The sequence below is a fragment of the Myotis daubentonii genome, chromosome 7 (genome assembly GCF_963259705.1).
Source record: "Myotis daubentonii chromosome 7, mMyoDau2.1, whole genome shotgun sequence".
NCBI classification, from domain to species: domain Eukaryota; kingdom Metazoa; phylum Chordata; class Mammalia; order Chiroptera; family Vespertilionidae; genus Myotis; species Myotis daubentonii.
In genome coordinates, this window is record NC_081846.1 from 55355633 (window position 1) to 55382853 (window position 27221).

Below are 27221 nucleotides of genomic sequence, written 5' to 3' on the forward strand. Positions count from 1 at the left end.
CTCTGCAATTTATTACCTTTATTTCTTATTTTGTTTTTTAAATTACATTTATCATTGAGCATATAACAGATGTCCCCTATTATTTTTCTCCCATTGTTCCCCTCTACCCTACTTTCACCCCACCACAGGCTTTTGTTTGATTTTTTTTATTGTTTTAGTCTATTGAACATGCTAAGACTCCAATATGATGCTGAATAGAAATGGTGAGAAAATATATCCTTACATTGTACTTGATATTAAGGGAAAAGTGTTCAATATTTGAGTATTGAATGTAATGTTAAGTGTAGCTTTTCTGTAGATGCTTTTTATCAGATTGATGAAGTTCCTCTCAGTTCCTAAATTGCTGAGAGCTTTTTTAAAAAAAAAAATAACAAAAAAACACAAAACATTTTTATTAATTGCAGAGAGGAAGGGAGAGGGAGAGAGAAACATCAATGATGAGAGAGAATCATTGACCGGCTGCCTCCTGCACGTCCCCTACTGGGGATGGAGCCTGCAACCCAGGCATGTGCCCTTGACTGGAATCAAACCCGGGATCCTTCAGTCTGCAGGCTGACGCTCTATCCACTGAGCCAAACCAGCTAGGGCTGCTGAGAGCTTTTTATCAGGACTTTTGTAAACTGTTTTTGTTTTTTTTGCATTTATTGAGATTATTGTTTTATAGCCATATTTTTTCTGTTAATGTAGTGAATTACATGGAGTAATTTTCAACTGTTGTACTAACCTTATAATCCTAGAAGAAAGCCCACTTGATCATGATTTATTATCATATTTTATTTATTTTTTTATTTGATATTTTTAAAAGACTACTGCATGTGTATTCATAACTTATTAGCTTTGGTATCAGTGTTATGCTGGACCTCATAGAACAAGTTGGGAAGTTTTTTTCCTCTTCTATGTTAGATCTATTAAATTGGTGGTTTGTGAAAATTTTTTTCTTCAAGATCCACTTAAATTTTAGAAATTGCTGAACCCCCCAAAAGCTTTGTTGATATAAGTTACATTTATGTAATTTTTAATACAGCTTACATTTATAAACTGTATTAAAAATTAAAACAGAAAATTGTTAAATGCTTATCTATCAACTTATTCAAAAAATAGTACATCGTAATACCATTTTTAAAAACATAAGTCTCTTCAAATAAATCTTTTGTGAGAAGGAAGGTGTTGTTTTACTTGTTATCAGTCTCTAATATACAGCTTAACAGAAGACCGCTGGTTCTCACATCTGCTTCTGTACTCAAGCTATGACAATATCACACATTATGCCACCCATGAAAAAAACTCCACTGGAGCGAGACTGAAAGTAGAAAGTACAAAAAGTTCCTAGGATTGTTATGGAAATAATTTTGGCTTTGCAGGACCCTGCCATTTTGGATTATTTGTTTCTTCTTGTGTCCATCTTTGTAAATTGTGTTACTTAACTAATCTGTTCATTTATTTATGTCAAATATATTTTCATAAAGCTGTTCTAAAATTCCCAGATTACCTTTCTCATGCTAGTAGGATCTGTCTGATAGCTCCTGCTTTGTTCCTGCTGTTGGTAATTTGGGTTTTTTCTCTTTTTCTTAAACTATCTATTTACAGTTTTATCAATGTAATGATTATTTTGAAAACAGTACTTTTTTTTGGATGTTGAATATTACGGATGACACATTGTAAAAAGTCCAGATTATGTTGTCTTCCTTTAAAGGGTGTTGAATTCTGTTCAAGCAAATAATTATGCTACCTGTGGATCGTTTTTATCCTGTCAAGGTTAATATTATTGTTTGTTAGTTCAGCTCTAGTTTGGTTTTGCCTAAGTCCTGGAACATGGCTCTCACTTGCAGTGGTTCTCAACCTTCCTAATGCCGCGACCCTTTAATACAGTTCCTCATGTTGTGGTGACCCCCAAACATAAAAGTATTTTCGTTGCTACTTCATAACTGTAATTTTGCTACTGTTATGAATCGTAGTGTAAATATCTGATATGCAGGATGTATTTTCATTGTTCGCAACCCACAGGTTGAGAACCGCTGCTTTCGAGGATGGTGCATACCTGTAAGGTTTGGCCTCTCTAGGGTTCAACTGGAATATCTGAGATATTTAGTGGGATCTCTCCATTGTAATGTAACAGAACTCCCATGCTGTCTAGCACTGCATGTCTGCTGCGGTCTTCTTTTAGCTGTCAGCTGTGTAGGAGCTTCTCCTGGTTCTCCCTCCTTTCCATGCAGCTTCTTCCTACCAGACCCCCTTTCCTGCTAATTCCAGTCACTTCAGTCACTCCTTACTCTGACCTCAGCTTTTTACACTCTGCAAAGCTGCCCTCTTTGCTTTGCCTCTAGCAGCCTGTGCTCACTACCGGTGTCTCCAGGCAGAAAGTGAGGGAAACATGGGACTCAATGTATGTGTTTTCCTTCTCTGGAAGTTCACAACCCTGTGGTCACAGTGACTAATTACTGGGAACATTCACCTCCTGTATATTGTCTCATTGTTTATGGCAGAACAAGTCTGCTGCCAGTTACTCTGGCATAGCTGTAACCACAAGTCCCTGCATCCCTGCTTTTTAGTTAGCAAATTAAACTTTTGGATTTAACATCATGCTTTAACACAGGAATGAAACTTTGAAATTTCAAGAAAATGAAGTTTTTAGTGCTCAAGCAATTAAATGTAAAACAATGACATCTCTTGACTTCTATAACAAGATGATCGCCACATACTAGAGAATAGCCCAATTTTTGCAATCCTAAATCCTCTTGTATCTGGTTAAATGTCTTAGAATTTTCCAGCAATTGGGATGCATGTTTTACATGTTCTCTCTGTGCAGTTGGCATTATTTATTCTCACACTATCTTACGCTTCCTACATTTTTTCTCTGATCATTCCTTTCTGTTGAATACCATTTCTTTCTAAAGTTGTCCGTAACATCTACTCTTGCCTAGAATTCTTCCATATATATATGAAAAAAAAGATAAGCTCCTTGATTCTTCTGGACCTTATATCTTCTAGGAGGTGTCTTATTTAAGGTTCTTCTGAAAGCAGAGCATGAGACAAAGTCTCATTATTGGTGGTAAACTTGAAAGTGGTCCCAGGAAACAGGAATGAAGGGGAGGGAAGCATGAAAAGGGAAAAGAGAAACAACCAATATTAAGCAATATTAAGGTTGTTGCTGTAGAGACAGGTGCTTGATTTTTGCTGAAATCTCCTGAGAAACTACAAAAGACCTACCAGCCTCGTCCATCTGAAGACTGGGAGACTACAGCACTTATTAATTAACCCACATTGCCTATTAGCTGTGCTTGTGCTTTGGTGAAACAGGCACCTGTGGGGCCAGAGAGCACCCTGGAGCAGAAAGTAGAGCAACAAGTGGGGGTCCTGAGAAGGGTTGCTCTTAAGGAGGTCAGTTTGAGCTGCAGGGAATTGTCAATCACAGCTGCAATTAGAAACAGGGTGGGCCAAGGGACTGTGACATGTGGCCCCAAAGGCAGCTGCCATGGGTGGAAATATTAAACACAGATAGTCCCTGAAAGATGTAAGTACCATGATAAAACCCTGCAGTAGGATAGAATAAGTGTGTGTGTGTGTGTGTGTGTGTGTGTGTGTGTGTGTGTGTGTGTACAGGGATGTAAGTTTAGATTGTCTGATTTGGGAAGGAGTCTGGGGAGATGGCATTTGAGCTGATACCTAAGGAATAGGGAGAAGGCAGGAGGCAGAGGAAGAGGCTTTTAGGCGGAGGAAGAGCAAGTGCAAAGGTATGGCATGTTTGAGGAGCAAATGGCTGAGGCCTCCTGAGAGCAGAAGAGGGTGGTGAGAGATGTAGGCAGGAACTAGATCACTCAGAGTCTGCAGGGCCATGTAAGGAGCTTGGAATTTATTCTAAATCCTTTGGAAAACTTTATGCAAGGGAGTGATACGATTTTATTTTTGTTTTCAATGATACTATGGGCATATAGTGATTCTTTGATTCATGCACCTCAAGTATTCCTAAAGGCTTAAATGCTATTATAGTAGCTAACACTAGAAAATATTCCTTATATTGATTTTATGCCCAATTGCATAAGCCATTGTCTCTGACTAAAATCCCAGTTCCTTGTGTTCTACTATAACCAAATACAATTCTCATACTTCAGAGTTCATTGAGATAGCAGCAATAGCAACTAATGGATGTCAGGATGTCCCAGCACTCATAACCTATAAAGATTCACTCATTTAAATAAATCATAAAATAAGTCAGTGTGAAAATGCATTTGACGGGTAAATAGTAACTCACCAAGATTATTTAGGAAAACATTTATTGCTAGTGGAAAGATGGTTGCTTTTTAGATCTTATAAAGTTTTACTAAATGTTAAGACACAAAATTCTCATATAAATTCTTTAGGTCAATACAATTTGCTTTTTCCCAATCAAATTATTTTTATTGGTGATCTCATAGAATAACAAAAATCCTAAACTGGGGTATAGAATACCCAGTTTTAACTTTAATTTGTTCTGTGACAGTGAATGATTGATCCCAAAATGATCACAAAATATTTATTAAGTATCTACTGTGTATGTGTCTTACAGACTGTGTTGAGTCACAAGTTATAAAAATATAAAATATACTCATGCCCACATGGATAAAAAATATAGTCCTTACCTGAAATTTCATTTGAAATGTACAAGAAATATTGCATTGACACTCTGACACATGATTAATTAAAAAATAAAAAGACGAGTTTGAACTAGGCTCAGAACAATGTGTCCGACCTACAACCCACTGTAAGGGTTAAAACTAGGCTTAATAGGTTTTTGAAAGTCATAGATCATATTTTCGAGGGTTAAGATTTTCCTGTTAAGTGAAGCCCTTATGGAAGATATACTGCCCTGTTCCCCAGATATCCACCCCTGATAACACCTGCTTAATGGTCCATCTGTCTGAGGACAGTTGTAATTCTAGCACTTTCTCTAGAATTACAGGCGACAGTGAAGACACCTTCATTTCCTTGTGGTTTGTTCTCCCCTGATTGAGTACTCAATGTGATTCTGGTCTGACACGTTATTTTCCTGGGCTTAAAAAGGTATAAACTCAGGTGGTCAGAATGCCCAGATCCACATATAACATTTTTATACTTATTTAAGTGTCAAGTGATTTTTCTTGCTTTGAAGTTTTCACTGTTCTTCAATTATTTGTGATCCAATTTGCTTCCTTTGATTTACAAGTCAACATTTGAAAAGGTGTAACCACTGATGTGGGTGACTTTGCCAACCTCAGAAGGAAGATGACTAGGACAAATCTGTGACGGGAAGCAAGTCTTTGATCTGTGAATTGAAATAGCCTCTTATAGGAAAAGTAATATATACATTTGTATATACCTACTGATCTTCATGAGTTTAAGAGAGGTTTTGCTTCCTTTTAATTTACTATGTGCGTCTCAAGAATTAGGAGTTATTAGATAACTACTGTCTAGTTATCTAACTAGATGCTGATGTCTTGGTAAGGTCATTCTATAGTTTATTCATCACTATGGGGTAAATAACCTATTTCATAGACTACTTTGTAATAGCCAGTTTATAGCATAGTTTTTTTAAATTTTATTTTTTATTGCCTACTCTTTATGTTCAGGTCCAGCTCAAACCTTTCTGTATGCGCAAAGGGAAGTAGGTCAGTGCCATCTCTTACAGAGACAGAGCTATGGATTGAGTTGGGGGGTATGAAGAAAAACGGAAAAGTTTGCTTATAGGAAATGCATCAGGAAGCACTCATAACACAGAAAGGGCACAACTTAGAGATAACTCTAATGTATTTGAAGTTGATGAATCACTCACCTCTGTAACCTCCTAGCATTGTTAGAGCTTGAAAACCTTTATGGTATCAGATAAGATACATTTTAGTGGAAGGAACAAAAGATCACACGAGAAAAATCAGAGGAAAAACAGGAATTTTGCTCTAAGCCAGATTGCAGAGATCTGTTGCCCTCCATCCCCTTCTCCCAACACATGCCTAAGTCAGAGGGAGCTTTATGAGAAATAAAGAAGAAAGGTCGCTCTTAAAGTGACTCTTGGAGAAAACAATACTAATTAGATCAAGAGGAAGGGAAAAGTTGGGCCTGACTAAAGAAAACATGGCAAAAGTGCTACCACTTTTTCTGCAGCTCTGCTAGAACAGACTGGAGCCTGGATTTCCAAGGGAGGCATTCCAAAGATCAACAAAACACAAAAGGAAGAGGTCAGGAGAAGAGTAGAAGCTAATGAGCTGAGGGCTGGGAACAAACATTAACGAGTGAGGCTTAGACCAATGTGTTTGCCAGAAAATCTGAATGCTTGGTTTGAATCACCCAGATCGATTGCTTTACCTATGCCATAATCAGACATACATGGGTGCCTAAATATATTAACACACTGACTCTAGCTGTCGCATGATTTTTTAATTTCCAGTTTGAAAATGCTTACATTTGTGATAGCTACTAGATGCTGTAAACTGTTTGCAGGGTGTGGGAGGAAGAGACATTTTTCTGTTACGTCCTCCAGGAAGACACCAGTGTCAACATTCATTTAGGCTCAGCATTTCAGCACACGGTGCCTCCCTAAGCACAGTCTCAAGCATGTGAGGACAATTGAATTCAGAAGCACTTTCTAAAAATTCTATCTTGTAGGATGATGAGAAGGAGAGGTTATTAAGGACTGCCAGCCTTCAACTTTTATGTGTGCTCAAGTTTCAGAGGGCTAGACTATATTGTCCAGTCATTGAAAAGAAGTAGCTTAATATGTATTTGCACAGAAATTCAGCTACAATACTGATCCTTATATGGGATGGACTTAGTAAAATTAGAGATAAAATATGCAAAACCTTTTTTCAAGTACCATTAAATAGTTGGATGCTTGGCAATGTGAGCACAATTTGCAGATGTGTGATACCATACATTTTCCTAAAATGTAAAAAGTAGTTTCCAAATATACTTGCAAAAGCATCTTGATGATGGAGTGTGCTGGCTTTCTCTTGGCATAATGGTAAACATTTTCAATTACATACCAGGAGAAAATTGTGAAATCTATTAAATTTTTTAAGAAGAGTTAAATATATACTATATATTATATATACTCATGGGAAATAGTAGCTACACTCAATAATTTTTCAAATGATGCCTCTATTGTTAAATAATTAGAGCTTTTTTTCCAGACCCAACCCAAATGGACAAATTCCATGAGCAAGTTTAAATTTGTGTTCAAGAATAAAAGCATCTTTTAGACTCAGCAAAAAGGGGGGATTAGAACAATTCTACCTAGTGGCACAGAAAGCAAAAAGAAAACTTTGGGATTTGTTGTAGTAAAATATAGAAATGTTTAAAATGCTTAAAGCCAGTTTGGTAGATGTCAGTAGTTGCTTGTGGTTACCCCACTGCTCACAATCCCTCTGATTAGATTATTATGAAAGTAAGTCTCTTAATTCTGTTACACTTTTATTTATTAGCAAGTAGTCACAAAAGAAGTTATGTGACCTTAACTTTGTCATTTTGGGTACTTGAAATAAAACTTCTTGACATCTTCAAAAAAAAAATAAATAAATAAAAATGCTTAAAGAATGTTAGAAAAGTTTTAAAATGGTTAAGCTAACTTTCTTTAAAATTTAAAGTGTAATATTAAAGACACATTCCCCACTGCCTTGAAGCATGTGTACCCCAGAGATAAGGATTTGAACTGATGCAGAGTGACTTGTCAAGATAAACACTAGCGTGAGTGATGTACTCTCCTTAGCCCCCTCGCCTTGAGATTAACATATGTGCATTGACATAAATCACTGATAGCCACCTGAGCTGCTATGGGTACAAACAAGCTTTAAATATGGACCTCGGCCAGCTAATGATGCTCGCCTGTCAAGACAGCTACAAAGGCCCGTCCCTTTGTCGGTCTGACAAGCGACGCCGCTCCACGCTCCTCTCTCTGCCAGAGGACAGAAGAACGGCTAACAACCCCTGATCCAGCCGAGCTCTCGGTGTGAGGAACACCGGCCCCCTGCACCCGGACCAGACCAGCCTAGCTGCCGGACCCCAGAGGACAGCACCACGGGGATCCCTAACTAAGTTTGTACCCACAGCTCAGGAATTTGTGTGAGTAATATAAGAGCTGTGTTATTTGCAACTGCATATGTTTCATGTGGTGTAATTGCTCCGGCAGCTAATTGAATTATTTTGCGTACGATTAAAAGTTAAATTAAAGCTTCTGGTCTCTTTATGGTCCTAAAGCCTGCCATTTTGGTCCCGCTTGCGTAAGAGCAGACTCTTCACTAGCAACAACTTGAATGTCCCACACCTACACGGTTAGTTTATCTCAAGGGACGTCTTAGATAAACACCCCAGATCCTTTCCCAGGATCTACTTGGGGCAGGATTCTAATTGAGAAAAATAAAATTCATCTATAAAAAATAAAAACTACAAGTCTGTCCAAATTTCTGTTATGCAAGGGTGTGGACATGTCTAATCTGAGAAATTAACAACAAGACTGATCTCAGTTTGGTGAACTTCCTGGAGCACCCAGCAAAATCAAATACAATTCCAGAAAGCAATTCTGTAAGTGCAAGAACTCCAACAAGAAAAACAAAACATGCAAAGAAGAGAATGTTCTTCTGTTATAATAATGAGCTCTCACACGCAGATAAATAACAAGCCAAGAGGAGAAGTAAGCTTCACAGCATATATGAGGATTGTGTAACCCTCTCACCCCAGTTATGGTATAAGCAAAAAATCTGAAATAACCTATAAAACAAAATAATTAGAGTAAAAAAAATAAGGAATAGAACTAAATCTCAAAGAATATAATACTATAAAATATATGGCAGATTTTTTAAAAGAAAAATACATCTTTAGAAAGGAAAAAGAATATTTAAAATTAAAAATTCAATTGACATAGGTTAACATTAGACAGTTTGAGAGGGAATTAATAAATTGGCAAGCTGTCCTAACAAAATTACCCAACTGCAACACAGAGAGAAAAGAAAAGGTACAGCCAGGTCGGTGTGACTCAATGGTTGAGGGTCGACTTATGAACCAGGAGATCACAGGCTGGATTCCCAGTCAGGGCACATGTCGGGCTGCAGGCTCTATCCCCAGTAGGGGGCGTGCAGGAGGCAGCCAATCAATGATTCTCTCTCATCATTGATGCTTCTATCTCTCTCTTTCCCTTCCTCTCTGAAATCAGTAAAAATATATTTAAAGTAAAGAAAAAAAGTACAAAACAGAGGTTAGAAATATGAAATATAGAAGCTGTAATTTATGTTGAAATAGGAGAATAGAGAATGAGGAAGAAATCACATTAAAAGAGATATTCTCTGAAAATTTTTCATGGTTGATGAAAGATATAAAGGCACAAGTTTCAGAACCTCAAAGGCAACAAGAAAACCTTAGAAGTAATCAGAGAGAAAAGACAGATTGTCTACAAAGGAAGAGTTAAGCTCTTGGCATGGAGAAAAAAATGATAGAATTGGAATAAGCACTTATATTTGTGACGTTTTAGTTCTTTTTAAAAATATATATATTTTATTGATATTTTACAGAGAGGAAGGGAGAGGGATAGAGAGTTAGAAACATCGATGAGAGAGAAACATCGATCAGCTGCCTCCTGCACACCCCCCACTGGGGACATGCCCGCAACCAAGGTACATGCCCGCAACCAAGGTACATGCCCTTCACCGGAATTGAACCTGGGACCCTTCAGTCAGCAGGCCGACGCTCTATCCACTGAGCCAAACGGGTTAGGGCAGACATTTTAGTTCTTTAAAAAGTGATCTTGAGCACATTTAAAACATATAAAATCTGGGTGATAAGTAAAATGGTGTCTGCTATATTACTGTCCTGCTTATCTACCTGTCTAACATATTTCAGAATTAAAATATAAAAAATTGAAAAGAAGTACATAATATTTACTGATAAAATATTAGTTGCTTATCACAATAACCTCAATCCCTCCATTTCCATGTACCAATTCCCCATCCTAAGTAGTAGTTAGTTATAAGTAGAGATGAGAGAACTTATACTGATGTTCAGCTTGAAAGATGCTTAGCCATTATCCTATTTGCTACATCATTTAGATGAGGAATTGTCAAATTACAAACCTGGTACAGTTACCTGTTTTTATAAATAAAGTTTTATTAGAGCACAGCCATGCCCATTTTTTCTCTTTTCTTTTTCTTTATTTCCTTTTTTTTATGGCTGCTTTTTTTTTTTTTTTTTTTTTTTTTTTGGACTCTACAACAGTGGAGTTGAGTAACTGCAAGTCTCAAATATTTATTATCAAACCCTTTAACAAAAAGTTTGTCAACCTCTGGTTTCAATAATGATACTTCGTGTTATTTCCTTTTAACAAATTAGCAATATATATTGTAATTGAAGTCACAAATCTTACATAGATATAAAGATAATAATTAACTAAGTTTAATGGTCTTAGATTTGTACAGAGGGGAAACTTGAGGTAAAAATAAATACTGAGAAATTCTAAAATATTTTTGAGTATTTATTTAGCTGTATTTCCCACCCTTAAGATTTGCCATAATCAAGCAAAGCTGGTTTGGGTAACATGAACAGTCAAATAAGTTATCTGATTCTGCAATTCAACCTAATTAACCTCTTGTGTATAGCACATTTCCCATCCTCGCCAAAGCTGCATTAATTTTATATTAGCTTAGAAAGCAGAGGAAGAAAGCATTTGTCTGGGCCTGTTATTTAAAAAAAAAAAATCTCTTTCCATGCATCTTTTAGTTTCCTATGGGAAGGCTGAAAATATTGGCTCTTTATATATAGAAGATGCCTGAAAATCATGTTACACTATTTAATATATATTATGATGTTTGAAGAGAATAACTCATCATTTAATCATGGCTGTTAAAAGTGACTGGATTTCTCACCTTGATGTTGACTTAAATCTTGGAAAGAATTTGTTCTTTCAATTGGAGAAAGTCAGATTTTTTTTTCATTGAAGACTAGAGGTTGTACTGATTAAATCACTTACGTCAATAAAAACTGTAATTGTTTCTTTGAAGACACAAGTTACTACTTGCTGCACATGCAGTAAGAAAAATTGCCCTGTTACATCACTACTTCAAATCCCTTTGTCACTAGGCTCCACCTTCCTTCCTGATCATATTTCATTCTTTGGACTTGCTCTTCTCAACTGCAGCCTACCCTGTCTCACTTCCTTTCACCTCACTCACCCCTGTAGTCAGCACATGTTAAGAGCTTTTCCTACATATCTTGCTGAAGCCCAGCTCCAATTCCACTATCCTTATAGTCATTTCATAAATAAATATTGAATTAATTAATTAATCTTTGACAAATCCCATAATCAGGAATGATTTGTGCCCATCCCCGGATTCTTATAGTTCTTAATTATTATCTACTAGTGGCCCAGTCCACAAAATTTATGCACAGGGGAGGGGGTTTTCCTCAGCCCAGGCTGCACCTTCTCCAATCTGGGACCCCTCGAAGGATGTCCTACTGCCGTTTTACAGGGATCGGGCCTAAACCGGCAGTAGGACATCCCTCTCGCAATCTGGGACTGCTGGCTCCTAATTGCTCACCTGCCTGATTTCCCTTAACCACTCTGTCTGCCAGCCTGCTTGCCCCCAACTGACCCTGCTGCTGGCCTGCTTGCCCCAAATGCCCCCCCCCCCCCCGCCAGCCTGATCACCCCCAACTGCCCCCCCTGCTGGCCTGCTTGTCCCCACCTTCCCTCCCCACTGGCCTGCTTGCCCCTAACTGCCCCCCCCTGCTGGTCTGCTTACCCCCAATGGCCCCACCCCCCACCAGCCTGATCACCCACAACTGCCCTCCCCTCTTGACCTCTAACCCCCTCTACCTCGGCCCTGCCACAATGGCTTTGTCCAGAAGAACATCCAAAAGGTCCCCTGGAAGGTCTCCCAGTCTAATTAGCATATTACCGTTTTATTAGTCTAGATAGAGGTCTGGTGCACGGGTGGGGGCAGGCTGGTTAGCCCTGAAGGGTGTCCCGGATCAGGGTGGGTGTTCTCTTGGGGCGTGGGGTAGCCTGGGTGAGGGGCCTGTGGTGGTTTGCAGGCCAGCCATGCCCCCATGGGGTGAGGGTCCCCACTTGGGGTGTGTGGCCAGCCTGGGTGAGGGGCTGATGGCTGTTTGCAGGCTGGCCATGGCCCCCAGCAACCCAAGCTCCCAGCCCCTCTTTTTCTTCTTTTTTTTTCCAGTGCCTCCTTGAGCGAAGGGAAGCAGGTATCTGGGATTTATTTATCTTCTATAATTGAAACTTTGTAGCCTTGAGCAGAGGCCAGGGCTGGCCAGGGCAGGCGGGAAGCTTGGCTTCCTCCATTGCCGGGGGCAACCCAAGCCTCCTGCTCACTCCAGCTCTGTAGCCACCGGCATCTTGGTTGGGTTAATTTGCATACTAGCTCCTGATTGGCTGGTGGGCATGGTTTGTGGATGTAGCAGAGTGACACCAATTTGCATATTTCTCTTTTATTAGTGTAGATAATAACAAAAGTATAATATGCTAATTAAACCAGACATTCTTCCCGATCCAGGACTGCTGGCTCATAACCACTCACCTGCCTGCCTGATCACCCCTAACCACTCTGCCTGCCTGCCTGATCACCCCTAACCACCTCTGCCTGCCTGCCTGATCACCCCTAACCACCTCTGCCTGCTGGCCTGATCACCCCTAACCACCTCTGCCTGCTGGCCTGATCACCCCTAACTGCTCTCCCCTGCCTGCCTGATTGCCCCTAACCACCTCTACCTCAGCCCCCGCCACCGTGGCTTTGTCATGTCTAATTAGCATATTACCCTTTTATTAGTATAGATAGTGGTGAAAATCATGGTACATTAGTGAACTATACCTGTAAGTCCATTAGATGAATTTGTTAGGGTCAAACAATGCTTATTTAAACACCCATCACGTGTAGAGAGGAGCAAAAAGCAAACAATGCAGCCCCACTCAGATTCCAAGTCTATTTTTCAAGGTGATTTATTCTTGGGTTTATCTTTTAAGGGCTTCTAGGAGAATTGAGCCTGAAAACAGGCAAAAGTGCATAATTGTTCTTTTCAAGCCAGAAATAATTTTTCTTTCTCTTTGAAGGTTAAAGTCAGAATCAGTAGATTTGTAACTTACAGCTTAAGCCTCTTTACTATTTTCCTTCCTCTCCCCTTCATTTTATCCATCGACTTTTCTAAGACTTTAGTAAGAATTCAGTGGGTAGTTAATCTGTGTGTTAGCCCTGAGCTAGATGTTGTGAAGGATATTCAAGAGTTTTCTTTGAAGAAAAAAGGCTAGAGATATACAAATGGCGCAGTAAGTTTGTCCTCATCAAGTAAAACTGAATGAGACCTAGGTATTTCCATGGAATGACTCATCAGTGGTCCACACAGAAGGAAGAGTGTTGGAGAAAGAATAATGACCAAAATTCAGACTGTGACCTTTTGGAAGACAAGAACCCTATTTTTCCACCTTTGAGTCTGCAAAAACTTATAAATATTTGTTGAATGATTAAATGAGCTCTATTTTCCTTGGCTTTTCTGAGCAACACCAGTAGTAAATTCTGTGAGTGTTTGACTATATATTTTGTGAGTGTGTGTGTGTGTGTGTGTGTGTGTGTGTGTGTGTATTGACGTAGGGGTAGAATGACTAAGGAAATAAATTAATATGAATAGGTGTACTTTGAAACAGAAGCAATTTCAACCAAAGAGTACAGAAAATTATTATTATTGATTACTAATCTATGTGCCTATCAAAAGATAAATCAGTATATTTATTTATGCAGTCATTCAATAGGAATTCAGTGGGTAATGTGTGCCTTAGCCCAGAGCTAAAGGTTCTGAATGATACGAATATGTCAGATGTCCAGCTGTCCCCACAGGTGATTTCTGCGAATGTCTCGCCCACCCTACCCCCAGGCCTTCCATCTGCCCTGGGCTTCTCTTTCCATTGCCCCGGGGAACAGCTTTGTGTCACTCACTCTCCTCTCCCATGACTTCTCAGAACAAACATTTTAGTTTCTTGTCTCACAAAAGAGCAACTCCAACTATTTTTCTCAGTCCCTGGTGCCATTAACTCACTGGCCTGGAAAGCAAGAATCTTGTACAATTTTTTCCATATCTGTTTTAGTCTGGGTCCTCCCACAAGCAGAACCTGATTTTGAAGAATTCAGTGCTGGTCCTTTATTTGGAAAGTAAACTTAGAAAACACTGGTAAAGGAGACAAGACAGGGTAGGCAGCTGCTATGTTCTGAAGGAGTATGTCTCCTGCCCCCAATTCATATGTTGGAATTGTAACCCTCAAAGATGATGGTATTAAAAGGTAGGGCCTTTGAGAGGTACTTAGATCATGAATGGGATTAGTGTTCTTATAAAAGAGACCTCTGAGGTCACTCCCCTGTTCAGACACATGAATGCACAGGCCCAGGCTATAAGAGTGAAAAGGGCCCTCACTAGAACTTGACCAATGCTGGGCACCTTGATCTTGGACCCTGACTCCAAATCTGAGAAATAAATTTCTGTGTGTGTGTTTTTTTTATATATATAAGCTACTGAATCTGTATACTTTTTATAGCAGCCCACATGGACTAAGACAGCAACCAATACTGGTAAGGTGTGCCATATCAAGTTATCCCCTGTAATTAGAGCTAAATCTTGCTGGTAACTAAAAGAACATCCACCTTATTTGTCTCACCAAGGGGGGAGGTATTCTACACCAATTCCAGCATTTACTGGTTGAGGGCTGCTCTGGGTGGTGAATATTGATCCTCTGACATTTCTGGCCTGCCTTGTGCAACTACATGGTGGGACCTGGGGAGTATGTGCCAGCTGCCAAAGAAAGTCCTTAAGCAAAGAGATGTGATCTTGGATCTGGAAGCTGTGTCTGTGTGCACACAGTGGTAACATCTGAGGAAGGAGGAGCAGGGCGCTGGTGGCGACTGTAATATATTATTAGACAAACGTACATAAATATATTTTCCTTCTCAAGGAGTTTCCATTCTGGGTAGGGAGACACGGCATAAATGTAAAGAGTTAAATTACAATACTAGATTATCTGAGGCAGTGTTTTCACGAGTATGATACATGGGCACCACATCCCACCAACTGCTGTTGAGAACCGATCGTGTGCTAGAAGCTGGGATAACTGTTGTGGATAAAGGTCCTTTCTCTACCTGTAGGGGCCTGAGGTGAGAGGAGCACAGTCAAGTGTGACAAAAAGAGCCAGCTAATTGGAATGAGGGAGAGGGAACAGAGATAACTTTGAGAGTCATTCTAGAGAAAGAGAGTAGAATTTAGCATAGAAGGGGTGGAGTCAGAATGAAAAAGAGAAGACAAGGGCTCAAGATGGCAGCCAGTGAAGACGTGTGGGCCCTGGAGAGCAGGATGCCCTTGGGAGACACTAAACTGGCACAGTGGGGAGGTGGAGGTGAATCAAGTTGCCTCAGTATGAATGTATTTAGCAGCTCTTAAGACAAAGGACGTGCCATTCTCTATTATTCTTATTCTCCTTTGGTCTCAATCACCAGGACTCAGTTGAATTGTAGTAGAATTGACATCTTCCCCTACTTGAATTCTTATTCACTATAATCACCATGGGAGAACACACATCTTGTTTTTATTGGCATTATTAATAGTGATCATTGCCATGGCTGGTTTGGCTCAGTGGATAGAGCGTTGGCCCTGCAGACTGAGGGGTCTGGGTTCGATTCCAGTCAAGGGCATGTACACATGCCCTTGCGGGCACATCCCCAGTGGGGAGTGTGCAGGAGGCGGCTGATCGATGTTTCTCTCTCATCGATGTTTCTAACTATCTCTCTCCCTTCCTCTCTGTAAAAAATCAATAAAATATATATTTTTAAAAATAGTGATCATAGCAGCAAATCATATTTATTGAGCATTTATTAAGTGCCAGGCACTGTGATAGGTGCTTTACATGCACTTACTCATTTCATCTTTTCCTAAACCCAGAGAGGTAAATATGATCATTGTCATTAAGGAAACGGAGGCAGTAACTTCCCCCAGATTGCACAGAAGGTTGGAGCTGGGATCTGAACATGGAGTCTGGTATCAGAGCCTGCACTCAGTCAAAGAGATTAGGCCCCGTCAGCCCATGCCTCCTGACTTTCCCACACTATTTGGAGATGGTGGAGATCAGACATGCCTGAATGGGGATGTGTAGGAAGGTGTGCTGGCCACTGCTTCCCCCACCTTCTGAGAGGAATCTGGGGCTCGAGTTGATCCCAAGGGACTTTGAGACCTGACACTTCTTCACCCTGTACTCATCACCTCCAAGGTCTTCCCACAATCATAAAATGGAAAACACATCATAAAATAGTTACCTTGTGGAGATGGACATAGAGAAGTCATTCTATCATTTTGCCTTGTATTAGCAAATTTTAAAAGACCTTTTCTCCTGACCTAGGGTCCAAAATATTGGGCTTGGGCTGCAATAAACTTGAAATCCCACTGTGACATCCTAACCCCTATGTGATGGTATTTAGAGGTAGGGTCTTTAGGAGATAATTAGGTTATGAGAGCCTAGCTCCCCATGAATGGGATTAGTGTTTTTATAAAAAAAAGACCCAGGAGTGCTCTCGCCTTCTTTTTCTGCCATATGAGAATAAAGCAAGAAGTAAGCAGTCTACAACCTGGTCTGCAACCCAGGAGCAAGCCCTCCTCAGAACAGCCCATGCTGCCTTGATCTTGGACGGAAGTAAATATGTCAGTTACTATCACAAAGGATGGCTGCTGGATGTGGCAGTTTTACAGAAGTGAAGACCCACCACGCCATGTTGTCACGTCTCCAAGCAGACATCAGGTCGTTACAGACAGGTACAAGTTCTATTGTTTACATGCCACACAGTCCATGGCACTACATTGTAACATCCTGAAATGACCAAGACAAGGGCCCTGATGGTAATCTCATCTGAGAGAACTTCTTGCCCTCTCTCTTCCCTGGCCATGCTTAGCATAGGGAGGAGTGTGGCACCCACCATTATGAAGGTCTTTCAGGGAAATGTCCCCTCGCATCTCAAGAGCCATGACTTTGAAGAAACGCCATTCCAGGCTTATTCCCCGCCTTCTTGCAGTATTTTTCTTCTCTTCATGCAATAACTTCAAGAACATGCTATTCCCCGGCACTTACTTGATTGTCTCTCATTGTGCCCTTCTAAAAGATAGATGAGAACATTATTTCTACTCAAACTGATATCTTCACCCTGTCCTGGGAAACATATGGTCCCCTCCCGCCTCACATGACGCTGGAACTTGACCTGCACTGATTGAAAAAAACAAAACCAACAACTAGTGAGTAAAGGCTCTTCTTTGTACTGTAAATTGAGCAAGTTATAAATTCTGCCTCAACACAGATTTGGGGATGTAAGAAGGTTATTACAAATTGAGAAAGTAAAGAATTCTTCATCAGCTTTCTGATTATACACAGTAGAGATTATTTTTTTTCTGGATTGAAACAGCTCCCTTGAACACTTCCTGCCCTTTCATGTGGATACTGATTTATTTTTCTTGGAGTGAATTGAGGTAATGAGAGAGGTGCCTACTTGACATCTCCAGAGAATAAATCCTTCTAATTATCCACTAGAGAAGAGAGGCAGAGGGCAGTCACAAAGCAAATGCCTCCTAAAATATTTTAGAAATATGTCTCAAGTCTGAACTACGCAGAAAATTACTAAAAATTAGGAAATTAGTCAGGCTGAGAAACTTGGGGAAATCCTGATTATTCTGATAGTTGGTAGTAAATATGTCAGTTACTATCACAAAGAATGGCTGCTGGATGAGGGCAGTTTTACAAAAGTGAAGACCCACCACTCCATGTTGCTCACGTCTCCAAGCAGACATCATGTAGTTACAGACAGATACACTGCATCCCCCACCGAGTTTCTCTACCTCAGCACTATTGGCAGCAGAATAAATCTTTTGTGTGTGTGTGGGGGGGGGGGGGGGGCGGTGCGGGGGTTGTCCTGTGTATTGCAGGATGCTTAGTAGCATTCCTGATCTCCACCCACTACATGCCAGCAGCACCTCCTCCCTTCCCCCAAGTTGTGAAAATCAAGAATGTCTTTAGTCATTGTCAAATATCTCCGGGGGAAATTCACCCCTAGATGAGATCCATGACAGGAGAAACTTTGGACTCACCACTTGAGGCCCTGAAATCCACCTATGGGCACACTATATAACTGAAAATGTCTTTCACTAGATCCATTTCAATTCTTTTTAGGGATATTGCTTTCTGAATTTCTCAGCTGTATGATATATATTTTTTTCACTTTAGTTTATTCAGATATCATTCTTTGTAATGCTTTCAGAGTACTCTACTACATAACTAGACCAGTTTATTTAACCAGTACATTATTGTTTTCAATATATCATAATTACAAATAATGTTGCAATTTATTTATTTCTTAAAAATTTTTTGTATGTCTACCGTTTCTAGCAACTATATTAGGTGCTGATGAATAAGGCAAACAAACACGAACTTTGCCATCATTCAGCTTGCATTTCAGTAAAGAAGAAAATATGTAAATAAAGAAATAAAGTGATTACAGATTGTAAATAGATACATATTTTAAATGACTCAGCTAATGACAAATGCCATGAAGGAAATAGAGGGATGAGACAATGAGTAACTGGGGAGGCCTGTTTAGATTAGGGAGGTCAGGAAAGACTTTTCTGGGTAGGGGACATTTGAGCAGAAGCTTAAAGGGTAAGAATCAGTCACTACCTACAGAGCAAGATCATTCTGAGCAAAAGGAAAAGCAAAATACAAAGACCCATGAGAGAGGAAGATATTGGGGTACATGACTGGGGTTCAGAGAGCAAGGGGAAAATTTGGTAACAAGAGGTGCATCATATAAGGAAGAAACTGGAAAAGGCAGGGTTATAAATCATTGTGGGGAAGAGTCTAGATTTCAATTTAAAAGCAATGGGAAACCATTTAAAGTCTCAAGGAAGAGAGTGGCATGATTTGGTTTATGATTTAAAGGAATACTCTGACAAGAAAATGAACCACAAAACGGAAGAACTGAATTAGAGAAACCATCTAAGAGCCTCTTTAAATCAACTACTTGGATTTAATGACTCTAATGGTAACAGTGGAGATGAAGAGAAGTGAGCAGATTCAAACACAATGTTCATCTTGGAGAAAGATTAAATGGACAGTAAAAAATGGGGGACAAGTAATGGATTAGTCCTAGATATGGGTCCCAAACAACTGGGAGGATGACAGTGTAATTTTCTGAGTTGGAGAAGACTGGGCAAAAATGAGCTTGACCATGCAAGATACGAAGAATTTTATTTTGAATATATTAAATCTGCTACACCTGTTAAATAGCCAAGTAGGAATGGCAAACTGGACATTGGATTATGAACCTAGAGCTTAGGGGAGACATAGGGACTAGAGAAATAAAATTGGGAGCATCTAGAAGACACCTAAAGCTACTAGACAGAAATAGGTTATGTGGGCAAAGAGCTTAGAAGGAAGTGATGAGGGCACAGGGCAGGGCTGTGGGGCCAGCAGAGGGGTGGAAGAGGAGGCAGCACCAGTGAAGACCAAGAAGAAATGCCAGAGAGGAAGGGGAAACTAGACCAACATGGTGCCATGAAAGCATGGAATGACAGTGGGCCGACAGAAGGGAATAATCAATGGGGCAATGAACTTATCTGTGCGCCTTTGTTCGAGTCTTATAGGAGGGTAATTTCCTAAATGTGAAATTGCTTGATTGAAGGCTATACATGTATTAAAATTTTAATGGATATTGCCAAGCTGTCTTCCATCAAGATTGAATTACTAGTATGTGCAAGTAAGATAATGACTTTTTAATGAACCTTTTATTAAAGTATAGAATAATATAGAAATGTAAATAACATAAATGTACAATATTGAATTTTCACAAAGTGAACATACCCATGTATCCATCATCCCAATGGGGAAACAGTATTACTAACTCTTCAGATAGCCTTCTCATGCCCTCTCTCAGTCACCACCCCATCAAGGTAACCGCTATTTTGACTTCTAATTAGCTTTGTCACTTTTTGAGCTTTATGCATGTGAAATCATACAGTGTGTAACTCTTTTTGTGTCTGCTTTTGTTAAACACTATGTTTGTGATAGTCTCCATATTGTTCCACATGGTGATCATTTTTTTACTCTATTGTCTGTATATGACTCACTCAAATGCTGAACAATGCATTATTTTCAGATTTACACTATTATAAATAGTGCTGCTAAAGTTATTCTTATACATCTATTTTGATGAACACATATGCAAATTTCTTTGGGGCATATATATTCAGGGTAAAAATTACTGCTAATAGAGTAAGCTTATGTCCAAATTTATTAGATACTTCCACCAACAATTTATGAGCATTCCGGTTATCTATATCTTTGTTAACACCTGATATTATCAGTCTTTTACATTTTAGTAAGTGTGAAGGTACTTCGCACTGTGGTTGGGTTTTTTTATTTTTGTTGTTGGTGGTGGTGTTTTGCATTTCCCTGATGACTAATGAGGTTAACAGATTTATTGGCCATTCATATATTCTCTGCCCAAATTCCTTGTTCATTTTTCTATTGGGATGGTTTATTATTTCTTTCTTATTGATTTATTGGGGTTAGCTTGTATATGAGCTCTTTGTACGTTATATGTTTAAAAAATCTCCCTCTCTGTTCCTTGCCTTTTCACAATCTTAATGATGTCTTTTGGTGAAAAATGTTTGTAATTTTAATGTAGTCTAATTTTTCAAATTATTCCTTTATTGTCAGTTCTTTCTTCATCTTACTTTAAAAATATTTTTTTCTGTTTTCTTCAGGAATTTTATAGTTTCAGACCTATGTTTACATGTCTTTAATCTATTTTGAGTACATTGTTGTGTGTCTATTTCTGTGTTCAGTGTAAGATAGAGGTCAGGATAAACTCCTTTCCTTTATGGATAGCCAACTGACTTACTGTCATTTATTAAAAAGACCATCCTTTTCCCTCGCACTGCAGTGCCACTTCTGTCGTGTTCAGGCGGTCATAAATCAAATGACATGTGTGTGTAGTTCTGTTTCTGGAAATTCTATTCTGCTTGGTGGACTATTTGTTTATTTTTACTGCCATATTACAGTGTCTTAATTTGGGTAGCTTTACAGTAACAAGTTTTTGTATCTGGCAGTGAAGGCTTCCAGCTTTGTTCTTTTTCAAGAATGTCTTGTAATTCTTGGCTCTGCATTTCAGATAAATTTTAGAGTCAGATTGTCATTTACACACACACACACACACACACACACACACACCTGTTTAATTATCACTGTGATGGCATTGAGATCAATTTGGGGGGAAACTGACACAACATCTTGTAATCCATGACCATGGAATAATGAATATGATAATACTTTCACACTCAATAAAGATTTCAGTCAAGGCATCCTTTGCGAGAAAATGGTACCTGCTGACTCTGATCTCTTTGTTTTGGTTTCATTTGGTTTGAAGTGGAAAGGAATGTTTCCCACGGCTTAACTGATCACCAGGAATGTGCTCTTGCAAAAATATCAATCAAGGTAACACATAAAGTGCTGGCTTTTAATAAACCAGTAAAATGTTGGAGAATTTCATCAAAATATAAATTCAGAAGACCAGTCTGTAGCTGTTTTGTTGTTATTGCTATTATTGTTGTTGATTATGGCAACAGCTAGCCAGCAGGAATTTGCATATGAACATTTTCAGGACATAAGAGCTTTTGTTTTTACCTGGATGCTCATTCCTACCTTCGGACTTAACACATGGCTGTGCTGACCCAGCTCTTCCCCTCCATTATGACCCTACATTCAGTATTCCACAGAAAGGTTTGTGTTTTCCCAGATGATACTCTTTATTAATAATTAACAATAATGTTTATTATTAATCACTTCACGCTCTTAAAAATATTTCACTGAATAATAAAGCCAGCTTCTATAAAGCAATTAAGTTTACACACAGTTTAAGTGTTCTTCAAGAGTTCTGGAAACATGTTCTCTATGTATATTCAGTATTCAGTGGATCATTAACCACCAAATGTCACACTCAATAGACATTCTCATTTTGTATATAAGGAAATGATTAAGGAATTGACTATAATTTCAGTTTACAATTTTTTCCTATTGAATACCATTTCAATGTCTACCTTGAAATTCATCAATGGTAAACATGATTGATAAAAATGTTTTTCATTGATTAAATATTTAAATAATTATGTATGAAGCCTATCATTTATAATTAGATACCATACGAGCCTTTTATATCATTTCAAAAATTAGTTCTTAGTATGCTTCTATTCTAGACCCAATCTTACCTAGATAATTGTCTGCCGTTACCTCAGGACAAGTTCTGAAAAAGACTAAATGTTTCATATTTCTCAGTCTGTCTTTCCAGTTTTTTCCCAGATTCCTAGGTGTGCTCTACATTTCTACTTCTTGGCTAAACCTCAAGATTTCTAATAAGATAACAACATAAATCCCAGAATTTGTGCACAAAACGTCATGCCTCCAAGATTTCCTAGGTGGATATAAATCTTTTCTCCACAGGGTTCACAAACTCAATACAAATTTAATTATCCCTCACACCATAGCCTTGAGGGGAACAAAATGAGATGAAGTTCAGACCAGAAGAGAACAAAACAAAACAATAACAACGGAACATACCCTCAATACAAGTATGTTCCCCAAGGTTAAAAACAAAGCTTTTTAAGTCATGTTGGAATGAATCATTCATATTATTTTGTAGCCTAAGAAATATTTGCAGTTCATATACATTACAGGGCTAAATACTACCAAGGAGTATACAGGATTGTCCTTATTTCCTGCATTTAAAGAAACACATGCCCTACTTTTAAAAGGACACTAGAAATAGAACCAACTAATCACATAAATTTTAACCCATATAATTTTAAAAAAGAAAGTATAGTAATTTATTTATTCTCACAAGTACAATTTTAGAGGCACACAGATTTAATGTCTCAAGATCTTCTAATGCTCATGGGTAGTTCTAAGTCATGTCTGCTCTAGTGTAGCCAAGGCCATTGTCAACATCTGTCAAGGTGCCTCGTGAATTTTCAGTAGTGAGTTTTGGGATATTTGTCATTTGACACAGTGAACTGAGATGCTGTGTGCAGCTGTTTGAGCCAAGATCATCAGGTGACCATGTGCTGTCAGAATCTGTTAACACTGGTTTCCACGGGAACCAGAACTTGTCCAGCACATCCTAAGCCACTGGATTTTTGTTTGTTTCTCTACCATAAAGAAGCTATTTTTCTAATATGGGTGTAATGTAGGTTGTATATGTTATCCTTGAAATTGTCTGCTCTTTGAGAAAGAGAAATGTTTCGCTGGTCTGAAAATTAAAAATTTTTAATTATCATGGTCTATAATCCCAGAAGCAGAAAAGAAATACTGTCATTATTTATTTAGTATTGACAAAACTTAGTGCTTGAAATACAATTCAGAGCATTAATTGCCTAGCTAATGGGCTAAAAAGCAACAAGCATTCAAAAGTAGTAAAAGTAGAGAATTCTCTGTGAGAAGCAATTTGGTTCATAAAAAATGTATTGAAAATAAAATAAAATTTTCTTGAGAACCTTCTTCAATTCCTTACTTTTAAATATTTTTATTATAATTTTTAAGAACTTTAGTTAGTATGTAAGGGCATTAAGAGTACTTGTAAGAAAAAAATCTTTCAACTTTGGGACCATTGAACCATAGAGGTGGAGTTGAAAGGACTTAAATCTTCCATCTCATTCTCCTTTTTCCAAAAATGAAGAAACTGAACAGGATTAAATGGCTCTATGTCATGCTGTTGTTAGTATAACCAGGACAGCATAGATCTGCTTTAAGAATGCTTGTGAACATGGTCTCAGTGATGCCGGGTGCTCTGAAATCACTGCCAATGGCAGCATTGGAACTCTGTTCCCTACCATCACAGTGCCTAGTACAACTGTCCCTCAATTGTTCAGAAATAATATTCTGCTACTCATATAGATAGTGTCCTCCATAAGTCAGAAATAATGAGTTCTGTTAACTCACGTGCATTTGTGTCTCAAATGTTTGTTTTTAAGTAGCTTGCTATTGTCTATGGAAAAATCAGTTTCCCTACTCTCTCCTATCTCAAGTCATTCATTGACCATCCCATTCAAGAATGCTGGTTTCTCTTTTTACCAAACAATGCCTTTTTCTTATTTAATGCTCTGTTTAAGACTTATCAATGACATAATGCCTCTATAGGCTAATTCTCCCTCACTCTTCATTTCTCCTCACTCCAGTACTTCCTTCATCTACCCCTCCTTTCTGTCTGCCTTTCTAAATGTGCCCTTATTTGATATGTTCTTGGTCTAGGATTTCTTTTAGCTGCAATTAATTAAAAACCAAACTAACAGAGACTTAAACCATAAGGACATCTGTTTACCTAAGCAGAAGTCCGGAGGTAGGACTGTGCCTGGGAGACAGCAAATCAAATTAGGCCCAAAGCTGTTTTATGGGTTTTGTGGTGGCAGAAACCAATCTGATTGCTGTCAATCTGGCCTGAGTTGGTAATTGAAAACACCTAGCTGAAGGGGAAGACATGTGAGCAGAAGAAACCAGCAGGCAGATGTCAGAATTGGGGATGACACATACCAACTGGTTAAGATAAGCTATTATAAAGGACTTTAAAAGAACTAGGTCCCACAGAAATAACAGGCAACCAATTTGTTTTCTGTGAAAATCAGGAGTATTTGGGGGAAAGGGCTATAACTTAAGTGAAAAACTTTCATTCATCCATCACAAGCTATCTTCTTGCCAATCTCGTCTTGGGAATTCAGGATATTGATGATGAAAGACTACCCTAGTCCTCAAGTCCATATTCCGGGTGAGAAGGCAGACATATAAATAATTACAATTCCATGTGATGATTTTTCTAACGGGTATATGTAAAATGATATGAAAACCACAACAGACTGCAATTAATTCTGCCTGAGAGTGTCAGGGAAAGCAGCACTCTTTTAAGCAGGGAAGACAGGAATTCCAAAGGCCAGAACAACACACCAGAAACATGAATACAGTGGCTTACAGAACACAGCTTTTTCAGTGAATAATGGGAAGGCTTATGTAGCTGGAATGTATTGAGCACATGGGTAAGATTGGAGGTGGGAAACTGAATCTAAATAAGATGGTTCAGCTCATCTATGTTTGAGGATTTTCAAGGTCAGAGTAGAAGGTGATTATGGATTAAGAGAGTGTATAAGGATGCATGTGAGTATAATTAACTGACCAACAGAGAGTACAGACATGGGGGAAGTAACTTCAAATCCGGGGAGACTCAAAGCTGCAAGTGTTGATCAATTCAAAGAGTAGGTTTGAGGTAGTTAGATGGGGGAGAAGTGGTTCCATAGATGTGTTCAAAGTATGGATTTCTGAAGTTTCAGACTTCACATTTGGAGATGTACCAGGGAATAAAAGCTAGTCCATGACTTTAAAGACAAAAGTAACCCGACTACAAGAACTCTCATATGAGCCAAGAGCATTAGGAGTTGCCCTCCTGGACTTTGAATTACTCTCTTGAATTGGGTTCTCCTTGAAGTAGATTTTGAGACAAGGGTTTGAGTGCAAGTTTATTTGGAAGGCAAACTCAAGAAATGGTGGTGGGAGAATGTGAGCCTGGCAGGGAAAAAGGAAGGAAGCCAATATTAAGGTGCATGTTACTGTCCAAAAAAATGGAGCTACTTTAAAATGAAGCCGGGCTGCCATGCCAGAGGAACTGCCTGCATGTCTCATGCTTCAAATCTTTGGAATGTTAAAACAAGGAAAAATAACCTCGGACTGGGCCTAGGGCAACATTGTGTCCCGAAGAACTATTTGCAAAGACAACCAGAAAGCAGATATTACTACTCCTGGACTGACGACTACTGACCTAAAATTTTAAAACATTGTTTAGAATTAGCATCACGATGTTATGTTATCTGAATCAATAAAAACTGCCTTTCTTCTATTGATGTAATTGTTTCCCTTCCCTTTTTCATAAATACCCATTGCCTTTGTCTTATCCAAACACTATTTGGGCTTCTGCCTGAATCAGTGCATTCTTACTGATCTCGAATAAATGCCCTTTTTTTGCCTCTTACCTTAAAAGGTCCTTTTGCTTATAGGTTATCATCACTACGGTGAACAACTGGGTCTGAATGCTATTGGGTACCTCTCACAGTTACCCACAGTCCCTCTATGGTAAGAAAGCTGAGGCATTTCCTTCCCAAGCTTCCTTTTGTGGTTGACTTCCTGGCACTTGCGGCTCTGAACCAGAGTCCCAGGTGCTTGTAGTAGGCATTTCCGGTGGAGATTAGAGCAGTGAGTGCATGGGGTTGAGTTGTACACTGCCAGCATCATCTCAGGATGGAACTAGAGAGAAACTTGATGAGTTGGGCACCAGAATCCCCAGTGGAGTTGGGTGAGTAACATACAGACTAGGAGATGAGCAAATGAAGAAAAGGCTGGAAAGAAAGTTCTACTGCAAATCACAAATTCACACACTGCTGGTAAATATGAAAAATGCCTGGTGAGAGAGCTGCAGTCCCTACTAAAAATCCCACCCAGTCAGGGGCTTCTGGGTGTTATGGTAATTGAAGGTAGGAACCACACTTCTGGCTGATATGCTTTTAGAATAGTGGGTCATGGGGTAAGCTGTAGGCCACACTGCTTTACTGTCAGCTGATGTTAATTAATGTTAACAAGTCAAAGGAGTCGCCCTACTCAGAGCTATCAAGAACTGGCTACAACAGTGGTTCTCAACCTTGGCTGCACATTAGAATCACCTGGGAATCTTTTTAAAATCCTGATTTCTGGGCCTCATCTTCCAGAAATTCTGTTTCTTTGTTACTAATGTTGTGGCCCCACCCCATAACAAAGAAACAGAATTTCCAGAGGATGAGGCCCAGAAATCAGGATTTTAAAAAGATTCCCAGGTGATTCTAATGTGCAGCCAAGGCTGAGAACCACTGGGCTAGAACAAGATGGCTTGAGAGCTCATCTTGCCTGCTGAAGCACATCCTCCCAGCCTTAGCTCTGCTGGATCCCGCTCCTGTCTTGCACTCAGGGACATCACAGAGGAGCCCCTCATGTAATGACTTCTCATATGTCTATCAGACATTTGTTGAATTAAGAAAAGACTTCACAGCTTACTTATGGTTGTGTCTATGTCTGAAGAACTGATCTCTGTATTTTAGTGGCCCTTCTTTTAATGTCTGTTACTCATACTTTCTTTTCTTATCATTTACAGTTT